Below are 15,299 nucleotides of genomic sequence, written 5' to 3' on the forward strand. Positions count from 1 at the left end.
GCCTACCTACAACTTGGCTTCTTGCAAAGCATTTATTTGGACTTTGGAGTTACAATTTTAAAGATTTAGTGTGGATATTTCTCCCTACTACCGGCATTATATGGATAGTGTCTTTGATCTTGTTATACTTATGGACTTTGTTCGTCTTCAACATCGTTGATTGTTCTTATTATTGGATGGTTCTATTAACATGAAGAATTAAAGTTATTTTTTAAGTTGGTGTTGATTATCTCCTGGGTGAAGTTTTCTCAGTGTTTATCGACAGTCTGCCATTGCTACACGATTCAAGATTGGTGCTACTTTTCAAGTTTATTTTTATTGTGCAAGCTGAAGTTTTCTTTGTGTACACTACAGCTTGAGGGGGAGTGTTGAAGTATATACACATGGGATATTTTACTGTTCACGTGACACTATTCACGTGAACAGTAAAAATCTGATTTTTACTATTCACGGTACTGTTCACGTGAACAGTAACTTGTTTGTACTGTTTACATGAACAGTATTATGCTATTGATGTTATTCTACTTTCTATTTCTAATGTTGGAGTCTTGCTACATAAGTTTTGGGAGTTTTTTAGAAAGCATAGTTTCTATTTTGGTGGTAGTTTCTATTTTCAGAATTTTCTATTTTAGGAGCTAGGAAGTTACTAAAGTTGTAATTTTTTGTTTCCTTTTTCTAGAGGACAATTACTTGTCTCTCAAGTTGTATTAGATTCATTAGAAGCTATAAATAAAAGGGCTTTGTGATTCTAGACTCTTAAGCAAGAATCACAAGCCTCTTCTACTAGTTCTTCATCTCTCTTCTCTTCTTCTTCTTCTTCTCTCTTTTCTTTGTTCAAGTTCAGCTGCTGTTTTGATTATTTAATGCTTGTTTTCTAACAGTTCTTTCTTGTACTACTCTTTTGCTTTGGGGAGATAGCAACTTCAAGTACAACTATACTTCTGTTTTACTTGGCTTTTGATTTATCTTGGACCCTTTTTCTAAGGGTGAATAAAGAGTTCTTACCAAAGAGAGAAACTAGTCACTCCCCAAGAATGGGGGAGGAAAAGCAACTGACAAATTCAGTGCTTAGCCTTTACAGGAGGTAATTGACGACACATTTGAAAGCTAAAAATTGGTCCCAGTATGTTTCTTAAAATTTGTTATTCAAAATTAAGATAAAGACATAGGTAAGGGTGTTCAGCTGTTTATAGTAGTAGGGGGTGTAAGCTGAATGGCAGTTAGATGCTTAGAACAGGGCTTGTGTACTTGGATGGTCTGAACCTAATGAGAACTCAATAACACAGGTCAATCATAGATGGCAAGCTAACTCCTCTTTGCTGAGTTCACAGAATAGGTCAAGGTCAAAACTTCTGAAAACTCAAAACAGGAAGAGGATGGTGGATATGACCTAAAACAGAAAATCCAATGTTCCAATGTACCAGAAATTCAGAATAAATTTTGCTCACAGGGTAAAGCCTTTTCGCAGGATATGAGAGAAAACTGATTGCTAGATTGAGCAGGTGAGTGAGGTAACTGAATTAAAAAGTTTGGACAAAAGTCACAGAATTAGAAAGTAAGAAGTTTTGAGTTTCTTGACTTAGGGAAAATCATTCAAAGAGGAAATCTAACAGTTTGAGGGAAGATGGATGCTTTTTAGGAAATCCAGGTTTTGCGTGTAGGTAGAATAATTAGGCATGAAATGGCCAAGTTTTGAGCTATTGTTGAAATCTTATTGGAGTAAAACAAATTATGAAGCTGAGTTTGAAGGGCTTATTGGAGTAGTTGGAAAGAGCTAAAAGTTGAACTTAGATCACCTCTGCATCGAGGGAGACTCTGCCGTAGTTGTGTACTTAATTCGGCAGCAGTTGATTTTATGGTGTTTTCACAAAGCTGGCACTGCTATGGGGAGGCTAATTAGGTAGCTATCTTGCGACTTAGATGGCAAAAACTACATCCTCATCTCCAGCTTTGAATTGGTCATCCACCATCATTTCAGAAATGGTTGTGCTTCCTTGCAAAAAGGCTAGCTTAGACTGAGAAAGAGATAAGCTATTGGGCTTCTCTTCCTCTTTATGGCAATGCCGAAGAGGGAAGAGCAGTCCTTTGGTAGGACTGGACGCTTTCTAGTGTTTCTTGATGTTTCAGGCAATTTCAATACCTCTTCTTTCAATCCTATTTGTGATAAGGATGGTCTTTTAGTTGATTAATTGTATATTAATCAACAAAGCAAAGAGTAGACAACCCCATTTAGCTGGGATTAGGTTTATCGTTGTTGTTGAATCAACAAACTATAGCATATAAACCTTCTCAAGAAGAGAACAAGGATGGAAGCCAAAAAAAATAACCCTTAGTTGCACTCAACTTGACACTACAACTGTCCAGTTCCCCATAAATATTTGATTCCTCACATATATATTACAGAAACCCCCCCACCCCTGTCTGGTTCTCTATCTTTGAAATCCCATCCTACTACAGATATCAAAAGCAACTGCTTCCTAGATTTGTTTATACTAATAGGATTCTCTGTTCTATTTTTGCATATTCCTCTCCCTTTAAATGTGGTAAGTTGTAGCTTTGAAAGCCAACCTACCAACTCTATCAGCAGAGGAATCACTATTGAAAGATCCTTTAACCCATTCTCAACTTCTTTGGAAAGAACGAAACCCCAGCTGTCACTGCTGCAGTGCCTAAGAACTCCTCTTGATATGTGAACCTACCTTGGTCTCCCTTTCATCCCCGGTAGGCTCACCCGCCACCACTGTTCCCCTATGCTTGATCACATAAGGAAGAAGCTTCAACTCTGGAAAGGGAAGCTTTTATCCTTTGCTGGGAGAGTGGTGCTCATTCAATCTGTCCTCCAATCTTCTCACCTTTTCTGGAGTGGTATCTTCTTGATCCCTAAATCCATCATCCATTCCATGGAATCCCTATTTTGTGCCTTCCTCTGGAAAGGTCAAGAAGCTTCCGATTCCTCCTGCCCCATCTCTTGAGCCGAGGTTTGCCATCCCAAAGCTGAGGGTGGTTTGGGCATCCGTCGCATCCTTGATGTTAACCTTGCCTGCCTCCTTAAGCTAATCTGGAAGATTGCTTCTAAGCATGACTCTATCTGGGTCTCTTGGGTATATTCCTACCTTCTCAAACAGGATTCCTTTTGGACCTCTCCCTGCCCTTCAAACCCTTCTTGGATCTGGAGGAAGATCCTTCTCCTTCGTCCCCGTGCTCTATCCGCCATCTCTATCCAAGTCTTGTGTGGCTCCTCTACCCTTTTCTAGCTTGACCCTTGGCATCCGTTGGGCATTCTCTTCACCCTGCTTGGCCCCCGCATTGTCTATGTGACCCGCATCCCCAAGACTACCACCCTTGACACTTTCATTTCCCAGGGGGCTTGGTCCCCTCTCCCCCACCCTAGTCTCACACATATCTGGAATGCGCTCCCCCCTATCCTCAACCATCCTTGTGATACCACCATTTGGTCCCCCTTCGCCTTCGAAATCCTTTACTACTTCTTCTGCATGGAACCTCCTTCGCTCCCCTCATCCCCTTGTCCCTTGGTCCCATTTGGTTTGGTTCAAAGGTCATATCCCCCGCCACTCCCTTACCCTTTGGAGAGCTCTCAACCTTGCTCTTCCTACCCAATCCTTCCTTATTAGCTGCCATATCCCTGCCAACCCTAGCTGTGCCTTTTGCTGGAATGGTTCTGAGGACATTGACCACCTTTTTTTCTCCTGCCCCTTCTCCCGGCCCATTTGGGATAGAGCCCTCGCTTCCATCTGGCCCCACTCGAGACGCTCGCAAGGGTTTGTTCGTGATTGGTCCTGGATCTCGAGAACCTTTTCCGGCCGCTCTATTTCCGATCGCCTAGGCAAGCTTGTTTTTAGTGCCGTTATGCATCACATTTGGTGGGAGCGCAATCTTAGAAGATGGACTACCAAATCCCGATCTTTTGACATGATTTGGATAGCCATCTTCTTTGATGTTTCTTCGAGGCTCCTCTCCCTTCCCCATCCCCCTGTGGCCGATAACCCCAGAAACAGGATCATTGTTAGTTTCTGGGGTCTCAGCTGCTCTCTCATCTCCCCCCCTTAATCTTCTTGCTCCACCCTTGTGTGGATCCTTTGTATTTCCTTTATATCGCTCTTTGTCTTTAATATATTATTTATTCACCCAAAAAAAAAAAACACTGGACAATTAAAAGATAAAAGAAAGTAGTTGTCAAGGTCCTCAGCCGCAGTTCAACATAATCAGCAGTTTGAACCCCAAGATGGTTCTCAATTGACCAAAACAATGTGATAGGTCCCTGGGAGCAGGGCATGGGAGGAGAGAAGGGGTGCCTTAACCAAGTGCTGTTGGTAGGAGATAAAAAGGGGGGGACTCATGAGGTGAGGGCTTTGATTGATTTGTGAGGAGTTTGTGCAGCCTTTGGCTCAGGGCAGCATGTGCTGTAGGGAGTGACTGGCACCATTGTGATCAGGGTATCTCATACTTTTCTTGCTGTAATTTGCTTGTCGTATTTTGCTGGATCGATAGGAGGTTCCTGTTAGGCTGTTACAATGGAGTTGGAAGTGTTGGTTGAGTTCTACTTGGAGTCCAACTCTATTAGAGTTTTTGTTCATATAAATTTCTATCTCTTGTTACCCAAGTAAGGGTATTTATGTAATAGTGTTTTTTTCACTTTATTATAAATAGAGGGCTTGAGATCACATTGATCAATCAAGTCATTCTACCATCATTGTGTTTCTCAACGTGGCATCAGAGCCTAAGTTCAATTAGGGAAGAGAGAAAAAAAAGAAGACCTACGTCCGCCGCTGCAACTGCTCCATCGAAACCCATCACTGCTCCATCGCAGAAACCCATCGCTGCTCCATCGCAGAAACCCATCTTCTTCTGATTTTTTTTTGTCTTTCTTCTTCTTCTGGAAACCATCGCAAAACTGACTCTTCTCTTCCTTCCGCCTTCTACTTCTCGTTTTTCTTCTCTCTGTTCTTCTTCTGAAACGAGAGCTCCAAACCCTCTTCTCTTCCTTCCGCCTTCTACTTTTCTGGTTTTTTTTCTTTCTTTTCTCTCTATTCTTCTTCTGAAATGAGAGCTCCAAACCATCTTTATAACCATTGAACCAATGAACCACCATTGAACCATTGAACTGAAATCATGGCCCAACCATACCAGGGGTCTCTTTTGAAAATTCAAAGATTTACAGGGGTCTATATGGAATTATCAATATTTTAGGGGGTTATTTGTAATTATTCATATTTCTAGGGTCCTACTTGTAATTATCTATATTTTCAAGGGGCTATCTATAATTATTCACATTTCCAGGGACCTATCTACAATTTTCCATATTTTCAGGGGGCTATTTGAAATTATATATGTTTTCAGGGGTCCATATGCAATTATACATATCTCTATGGGTCTAATTGCAATTTTGCATATATCTATTTTACAGCGTTTAAGTTGTTTTGAAAGGGTGAAGACTGAAGAACTGCAGACATTTTTTAGGCATGACAGCCACCGATTGTACTATGCCCTCCACTAGCTCTGAACATTATTCCACTCTTCATCCTCTTTCGGTAAGGTTTAATGGAACACATTATTTGATTTAGTCTCAATCTGCCTACTTAACTATTGTTGGAATTGTTGGACACATTACGGGCGGCACGATCAAACCTACCACCACAAGTGTGTTACAGGCTAAATAGATCTCGAATGACTCTCTATTATGTCATTCCTTTTGAATTCCATGAATTCAAATATTGCTCGTGGATACCTATTACTTGATACTGCAGCCCAAATTTGGAAGGCTACTACTGAAACATATGGATAATTGGGGGATGATGCACAAGTTTATGAGCTACGGAAGAAGCTTCATGAGACTACACAAAAGGAATTGACTGTGGCCCAATATTATGCTGAGTTGCGATCTCTTTGGCAGGAATTAGATTATTATGTTGAGTTGTGATCTCTTTGGCAGGAATTGGATCATTATGGGGACTGTCACCCCACTAATTTGGATGATGTGGCTACTTATAGGAAGCATGTTAATAAGATTCGAGTATGTGACTTCTTGGCAGGATTGAATGTGGAGTATGATCAGATCAGAGTGCAAGTATTAAGTTGTTCTCCCTTTTTTACACTAGAAAAGTCTTATGCCCTTGTTCAATGTGAGGAAAGCTGTTGATTAGCCAGGCTTCATGCTCCTATTGTGGATAAATTAGTTTTACAGTCTGTTAGTACTAAATTTGATTCAGCTAAAGAGATTGTCAAGTGTGAGCACTGTCACAAACCATATCATACCAAGGCCAATTGTTGAAAGCTTTATGGGAAGCCTGCTGATTTTGAGCAAAAAAGAGCACAAAGAAGGGGAAAACCGAAAGCTAATCTTTTTGAGACAGTTTCCACAACACCTTCTGCAGACATTGGTTTTTCACAGTAGGAGTTAGCTACTCTGCGACGTTTTTTGCAATCTTCTACTACTGGTACAGCCTCTACTACTGCTTCCTCCACTACCCATACCAACTCCTACCTTTCTACTTCAGGTAACACTTTTATAGGCTACCATGTTTCTTCAGTTTCTGCTCCCTGGATCATTGATACAGGAGCCACAGATCATATGATAGGTTCATCCTCTTTTTTTTTACATTATGCTCCAACTTACGGAAAAGATAAAGTTCAAATTGCTGATGACTCCTATTCTTCCATTGCTGGAAATAGACCATTCAACATTCTCCATCCCTTTCTCTGTCTAAAGTATACACGTTCCCTCTTTCTCTACTAACTTGCTCTCTATTAGTAGTCTTACATGACTTGAATTGCAAAATGACATTTTTCCCATCTTACTGTGTCTTCCAGGATCTTGTAACAGGGAAGGAGATTGGTCGTGGTAAACTAGACAATGGACTTTACCTGTTGGAGCCAATTGAAAGATCTAGTTCTGCTATGACTGCATCTCCTAATCAAGTCCATTCGGTAATATCAACCTTCAGCAGTGGTACCGTAAGCTAAGTCACCCTCCTCTAGGAACTCTTAAGAAAGTATTACCTGATTTAGTTTCTTCTTGTAAAAAGGATGAATTTTTTTGTGAAGCCTGCACTTTTGCGAAGCAGACTCGTTCTACTTATTTACCTTCTCTTCATAATAGAAAATCCATTCCTTTTGGACTAATTCATACTAATGTGTGGGCCCCTTGCCGACGTGTGTCTATTACTGGCCATAGATACTTTGTTACTTTTTTTGATTGTCACATTTGTTCTACATGGATTTATCTCTTAAAACAAAAAAAAAATGAGGTTTTTCGATGTTTTCGTGATTTTCATAATATGATTAAGAATCAATTCAATGCCACTGTGAAGATCCTTCGTAGTGACAATGGCACAGAATATATTGATAGTAAATTTCAGAGATATCTCTCTGACTCTGGTATAATACACCATACCAGTTGTTTTGATACAGCTGTTGAAAATGGGGTTGCCGAAAGGGATCGACATCTTTTAAAGATAGCCCATTCACTTATGATTGCTATGAATGTCCCTAACCAATACGTGAGTGATGCTATACTCATTGCCTCTTACCTTTGAATAGGATGCCCAGTAGGATACTTGGTTTTAAATGTCCTAATGAGCTTCTCTTGGGAACCTCTTCTTTTATTATTCCCCTAAAGGTTTTTGGATGTGTATGTTGCTATAATCACATCCTATCAAAGTAAGCTTGCTCCCCGTGGCCTATGCTGCATTTGCTACTCAGAAAGGGTGAAAATGTTATCATCCTCCTTCTAGGAAAACCATTTTCTGCATGAATATAATTTTTAATGAGTCTTGCCCTTACTATACACCTCTCCAGGGGGAGAGTGTGAAATCCAGCCCTAAACCTCGCTTAGACACCCTGTCTATTTTGGGATAAAGAAGTGACTTGTGGATATTAGATCTATAAGTGGGACCCAAAGTTCAGTGTGGATAGGTTTAGAAGACCCTAGAAAGTCAGTTAAGACCTTTCCCTAAGTTGGCTAGAGGCCCAAGTGTCGGATTTAACCCCGGGGAGACCAAAATTCAGAAGTTGGTGAAAGGAAGACCCTTTGGTCGATCCTCCTTGGTCGATCCCATCGACCAAGGCATCGACCAAAGCTGTCCAGATTTGCTGAACTTCTTATTTTTGGAAGTTTTGATCTTAGGACTCTCTATATCATGCAACCTCGTGTTAAACCCTATTGTTTGGCCTCTCAATTGCTAGTGAATGTGGGAAGAACCCTAGAGCCCCCTCCTAAAGCCAAGGAAGATCCCCAAGCGTTCATCATTGTTTCTAATTTGGTTTCATCATCAACAAGGTTAGTAATCCATCTCCTTCTTCTCTGATTTCTTCTTCTTACTATTCTAGCATGATGTTTTGATTGTGGAGAAGGTATTACACTACTGTAACTACCTATTCTCTTGCCTCCTTGTGTCTTAGAGTGAACCCCCAATCACTATATGCATTCCTTGAAGCCATATGGTGAATCTCCTCAATTCTTCATTGGTTTTTAATTGAGTTTTGGACAGCATGATCATCCTACTGTAATTTCCTTTCTAATCAATGTTTAACATGTTTAATCTTAGTCTATACTGCTGTTCTAATGTATTTCATCTCTTTGAATGAATCCCCCTTTCATTCTAGCCATTATAGCCTTCTATGTTGATCATTGATATAAGCATTCTAGCAAGTTTCTATTTTTGATTCCTTTCATTCAAGGATTAGTATTCTTTTGATTTTCTATTTAGCTACTCTTGCTGTGATTAGGAAGATGGTATTGCATCCTTGCAAACACCTCTTCTATGATCTTCAAGGTTGTGAATCCATTCAATTCTAATGATATTATAATTCCCCAATTTGATTTTCTACAAGGGATCATGGATATCTTCATGAATGCATGCTTGATCTTATTCCTTTTGTATGATTGATCTATTCTTATGATTATTCTTACCTCTGATATGTTACTGATATTCCGTTTGAGTGAAGCTTTGTTCTCTCTAATTCCTCCCTTGAATCCATGGTGTGCTTACTATGAAAACCATGTTGTTTTTAATTTAGAAACACATGTTCCCAAATTAGAAAGTACTGATTTTTTACCATGGATGATGCCCAATTCATGCTAGATAGTCTTGTTATGTTTGTGTGAGGTTCCCTTTCGAATTTCGGATCAATCGGACTTCAAACGAAGAAGATATGACCAAAGCAATATAATCTGCCCGGATTGAATTCTGCTTGGTCGATACCATCAACCAAAGACCATTGACCAAGCATGCTGCTGTAGCAACTTTTCTCAGTTTTTTCTCCGTTTCGACTCGATCTTTTGGGAATTTGTTCTTATGACCTATACATGTTTTGTCAAGCTTGTTTAGGTGATTTTGGATCTGTTTTCTGATCTCTTATTTGAAGACTATAAGTTCGGATTTCGAGGTGAGTATTCCGACTCACATTATGCCTATTTACATGTCTTTATGTATTATAACATGATTACATGATCTAGCTGCTGCTACCTTGTTTTCTTTACATTATGATACTTTTGCAACTACAGTAGCTTGTCCACATTATGAATTACATATTAGAATTGATTATGAGAATGTGATATGGACTATGATGTGGATATGAATGTGAATATGACCTGTATGGAATCATGATGTGATGTGGATGCTTAGGTTATAATTGTGGAATGGGGAATGCCCTATTGGCGTTTCTGTCTTTGGACACCGGTGGAAGTGGTATGGGACGCTTTCCTATGGTGCCCCTTGACTCTTTCCTTGACTACTTGTTGACATACTTAGGATTGGTCTAGCAGTGTTTGGCTAGGAATACCCTTATTATATTAGACCCGATTCGGAAGGGTATTGAGACTGAACGACCTATGGTAGCAATGGGGATTTGTGGGCGCTCAAGATCGGTAACCAACCCGTGAGGGGATATGAGTCACATTGTGGATACTCGCGAGAGGCCATTCATTGGTAGGGTTGCATTTAGTAGACTTGGGCTCATAGGCGCTCAAGACCGGTAGCCAATCCGTGAGGGGGCATGAGAGCTTCCCATCTACTACTTGTGGATGACCAATATGGTTGATGAGTCCGTAGTCTGAGTTGGTTGTAGCCATAGGATACACTGACTCTAGTTTGAAGGATACCGGAAAGGATCGCCCGGGGCAAGGAATGGACGTATCTAGACCTGAATTGATATAACTAAGTAGAAGACTTGCATTTTGCTAGGCTTTACCTTGACATGCGCCAATACTTGACCAATGGTGATGCGAGAGAGGCGGTGACCTAAACCCCAGCCATGGAATGTCCCGAGGGATGCCGGACCCATTATCAACCGATGATGTGTGATTTGAGACCTTCCCAAAGAAGTATGGTGCTATGACTTAAAGCATGTCTTGTTATAAAGACCAGCATACATACATAGAGTTAGAAGCATATTTGCATATATTGTTTCATACCATTGCACAGATGTTGCCTTTGAATGCATGTGAAAATGCTTATTGTGTTTGGATTACTTGCTAAGTTCTTTTGAGCTAAACCTTTGGGGGACTTGTTTTTAGATGACATTGCAGGATCGAAAGAGAACTTGTGCCACAGCATGGAAGACCTTTCCATACATGGTACAGCTCCAGAAGTCCTTGGACAAGGTAATGAACGGCGAGGCAGCCAACACTCGGATTTGGACTGTATTGATGGCTCCTATTGACGGCAACCGCCATTGTCTTGTTCGCCGATGGGATCGTGCGCTAGATGCTGATCTGAAGCTTCAAGAGCATTAACCCAAAGGTGAAGAAGATAAAGACTGAAGAAGGAGAAGAGCCGACTGAAGATGTTGATTAGACTTCTCTTGTTTCTTCTAGACTTTTACTTTACTTGTATTAGCTTAGAGCTTAACCTTAGATTTCGATCTACCTTCCGCATATGTTGTGGAGTATATTTCCGCTATACTCTACAGTTGTCTTTTGATTTGGTATCATGTTATTCCGCACTCTGATATTCTTTAGTGATCCTTCTGAGATCCTTTCTTGACTTTTATTATTAATTTATTGGAATACAATGATTTGTTCTTGCTTTTGATTATGTTATTATGCTAAATGGATATGATCGTTCCTAAACTTGATCTTTGGGGGTGTGGATCACACCTCCGGGTATTTCAGATAGGGTACCGGCTAGCGGGATGTGACAGAATGGTATCAGAGCCCTAAGTTTTCGGACAATCATAACCATAGAACACAGTAATGAAAGCATCCTTGAGTCATAGATCTAGAAGTGACTCAAATATTTCTTTGAAGTGAATAATTGAAAACTCGGATTAGAAACTTGAATGAATGAATGAAGCATAATATATTAAGTTTAAATAATGCACAATAATTAAAGTTTATGACTTGTACTTGGGTGGTAGCCATGGTTAGAGTTAAGTTGTCAGTTTTAAGTTATTGGGTATGTGTATGAGTTGTGAGTCGAGTCTTGAGTTGAAAGCTGTCGTTTTGAGGCGTCTTGTGAGTAAGTTGTCATTGTGAGGTGTTGTCAAGAGTAGGTTGTCATATGAGTCTGAGTCATGTTGTCGTCGTGTGTTGTCATATAAGTCTGAGTCGGGAGTTGTCGTTGGGAGTAATGGTCGTGAGTGGTTGTTGTGAGTTATGGGTCATAAATAAACATTAACAATTGCTAATGCAACAAAAGAAATGCATGATGTACAATAACATAAGTGAAACAACTGAATTTCATTAATCACATAAGAGAGTTTTACAAGTCTAAAAGGAAATACATATGTGAAAGCATAAAAGGAAACTCGTAGTACTATCTATCTAGGTGATCGGCTCCGACGATCTTTCTGATCTCTCCTAGCTCTGAACTCCTCCTCCAATTGTGCAAATCGCTCACCCAAGGTGCACATGTAGGACTCTATCCTCCTCTGTTCAGCCTCTATGGCCTCCTGACGAGCCTCTATCCTCTCCATTATAGAATGAAACGATGACTGATGAGAAGCCACACCTGGAGCCTTCGAAGTCGTATGTGATGGACCTCCAACCTCGAAGAACTGCGGTGCAGGAATCTCCTCGTGTCTCGGAATCTCATCCTAATCCCGATCCTCATCTCTCTGATCCTCACCCTGAGTTGGAACTCTGTCATGATCATGATCATGATGATGATCATCATCATCTCCATGCTCATCACCATCATCATCATCACCGTCATCAGCATCCTCATCCTCTGAGCCATCATCCTCAGCACCCTCGGCAATGTCACCCTCATCCTCTGATCTAGCTGCATCTTGAAGCCCCATCTTCTCAATCAACCATGAGCCAATAGAAGATTATAAAAAGAGTCAAATCTTGTACTCAGCATCCCATAGCTAAATATGTTTCTTATAACTCTTTGTCTTACTCTTGCCGTGCTTTTATATCCTCTCTATCATCTATATCTATTCCTAAAAGTTGGCAGGAAGCCTATGCTAATAAGAGATGGAAGGCAGCTATGGTAGAGGAAATGCAGGCAATGAAGAAAAATGATACTTGGTAACTAGTTACACTTCCTCCAGGAAAAAAAAAACCAATGGGCTGCAAATGGGTGTTTGTGTTTAAACAAAATATGGATGGACCAGTCAATAAGTTAAAGGCTAGACTAGTTGCAAAGGGGTTTACCCAGACATATGGGATTGATTATCAAGAGACTTTCGCCCCTATTGCGAAACTGAACACTATCAGAGTTCTGTTGTCTATAGCTGTGAACAAAGACTGGAACTTGCACCAACTAGACGTAAAGAATGCCTTCTTGTATGAGGAGTTAGAGGAAGAAGTCTACATGGAAATCCCACATGGTTTCTCTGATGACAATAATGCAGGGAAAGTTTGTCGATTGAAGAGGTCAATTTATGGGTTAAAACAGTCTCCTAGATGCTGGTTTGGACGCCTCCTGAAGGCAATGACTTCTATTAGGTACAAAGCAAATTAATGCTAATCATACACTATTTGTCAAGAAGTCAAGTACTAACATCACACTTCTCATAGTTTATGTGGACGATATTGTCATCATAGGGAATGATGGTGAAGAAATTCAAAATTTGAAGGACTTTCTTGGCAAAGAGTTTGAGATTAAAGATCTATGGAAGTTACAATACTTCTTAAGGATTGAGGTGGCTCGATCAAAGAAGGGTATATTCCTATCCCAAAGAAAGTATGTCCTAGATTTATTATCAGAAGTGGAAATGATGGGGTGTAAAGCAGTTGATACCCCTATTGAAGCTGGAGCTAAACTTAATGAAAAAAAGGGGGTCCAAGTGGACAAAGGAAGATACCAAAGACTAGTAGGAAAGCTTATTTACTTGTCCCACACTAGGCCAGACATCAGTTATGCCGTGGGGATAGTGAGCTAATTCATGCATGATGTATATTTAGCTCATATGAAGGCTATTACTAGAATACTACAGTATTTGAAGGGAACTCCTGAAAAAGGAATACTTTTGTCACCCACTAATAATCTAAGAGTAAAAACATACACTGATGCAGGCTGGGCTAGATCTCCAGATAGGAAGTCAATTTCAGGTTACTGTACCTTTGTTGGAGGTAATCTAGTTACTTGGAGAAGTAAGAAAGAGAATGTGGTAGCTTTATCCAGTACCGAAGCTGAATATAAAGCTATGGTTTGTGGAGTTTGTGAGCTACTATGGTTGAAATGCTTACTACAAGATATTGAAGTCCAAGTTCCAAACCCTATGATGCTATATTGTGACAACAAGGACCATTAGTATTGCTAATAATGCTGTGCAACATAATCGAACTAAGCACATTGAAATTGACAGGTTTTTTGTCAAAGGAAAGCTGGAACAAGGGCTTATTTGCATGCCTTTTGTGAGGTCTAGAGACCAAGTGGCAGATGTTTTCACTAAGGGTTTGAAAGAAGGAGATTTCCTTCCTATCATAGGCAAGTTGGGCATGATTAATAGCTATGCCTCAACTTGAGGGGGAGTGTTGGTTGAGTTCTACTAGGAGTCCAACTCTATTAGAGTTTTTGTTCATGAAAATTTCTGTCTCTTGTTACCCAAGTAAGGTTATTTATATAATAGTGTTCTTTTCATTTTATTATAAATAGAGGGCTTGAGATCACACTGATCAATCAAACCATTCTACCAACATTGTGTTTCTCAACAGGAAGAGATCTCGTAAACAGCCTCTATTAGATAAGTGAATGCTTTGGAGCTTTACAGCTCTCATCAAGGTACAAGATTAGCGTGACATCAAATGATAATCCAAATTTTGACCAAGACGACTAAAACTTAGGTCGGAATCTCGGTTTTTTTCAAAGCCAAGACGAAATCTTATGCGCTAAACTTTATACCCAGGTTTTGACTCGTCTCAATTGAAATCAGGGTTTTAACTGAAATGTGTGAACCCTATTCAAAAGTCCCAAGTCTTGGTTGAAACCTATGAAATTTTGCAGAACTCGTAGGTGCCACCAGTTGAAATTTTGGGAATCCTCCATTTTCTGCCATCTTGCCCCTCTCAACCTCTTTCACTGAAAAATCATCACTTCTTAGTCTTCCTTCACCTTGTTTGCTGCTTGCTCCATGGTTATAGTCCTTATGGAGTGTATGGTGGGGTTGTTGGATATGGAGTACTCTGGAACTTTATTTAGAGTATGTGTCTCAAGGGATGGAGTGCTTGGAACTGAAGCCTGGGTGTTTCATTTTGGCTATTGCATTTGTAATTTTGTATCAAACATTAAATGTATGTAATACAATATGTTCAATTTTACAAAGTTTGTATATGTTGAAACTTCTCATGTATACTAACTCTTGAATGATAATTCTTCATTGGTTAATTTAGCAAAATGCTTGTCATTGTGTCTTGATGCTTTAAATAGGTAGTATGCAAGAAATTAGGCTAAAAAAACCCCAAAACCTGGTGTCCAAACTACCTGGGAAAATCCCTGGTTTCAACCAATATTCCGAAATTTCGGCACCAAGACCAGCTTGATTTCGAACCTTGCTTCGCATACAATCCCATACCTTTTTGAATGAAAAAGTAGATGAACTTTGACACCATTGGAGTACATCCAGTGAACGCATATATAGTAAGGATGATTTATGTCATAGGAAATTCATAAAATTATGTCAGTATGATGTAATGAAGTACATGAACTTTGACACCATTGGAGCACATCCAGTGAACACATAGGTCCATGAACTATATAGTAAGGATGATTTATGTGTCATAGGAAATTCAAAAAATTATGCATCCAGTGAACACATAGGTCCATGAACTATATAGTAAGGATGATTTATGTGTCATAGGAAATTCAAAAAATTATGTCAGTATGATGTAA

General features: G+C 39.8%; 1 protein-coding gene across 1 annotated transcript in view; it reads left to right on the forward strand.

Moving 5' to 3' along the window:
* Window positions 1–15,299, forward strand: part of LOC149022764 (putative triglyceride lipase) — a 140,173-nt gene that overhangs the window by 43,679 nt on the left and 81,195 nt on the right. The gene's annotated exons all lie outside the window — the stretch shown is intronic.

This window comes from Hakea prostrata, chromosome 3 (assembly GCF_041222555.1).
Source record: "Hakea prostrata isolate BN-2017 chromosome 3, UWA_Hpros_2, whole genome shotgun sequence".
In the NCBI taxonomy this organism is placed as follows: Eukaryota; Viridiplantae; Streptophyta; class Magnoliopsida; order Proteales; family Proteaceae; genus Hakea; species Hakea prostrata.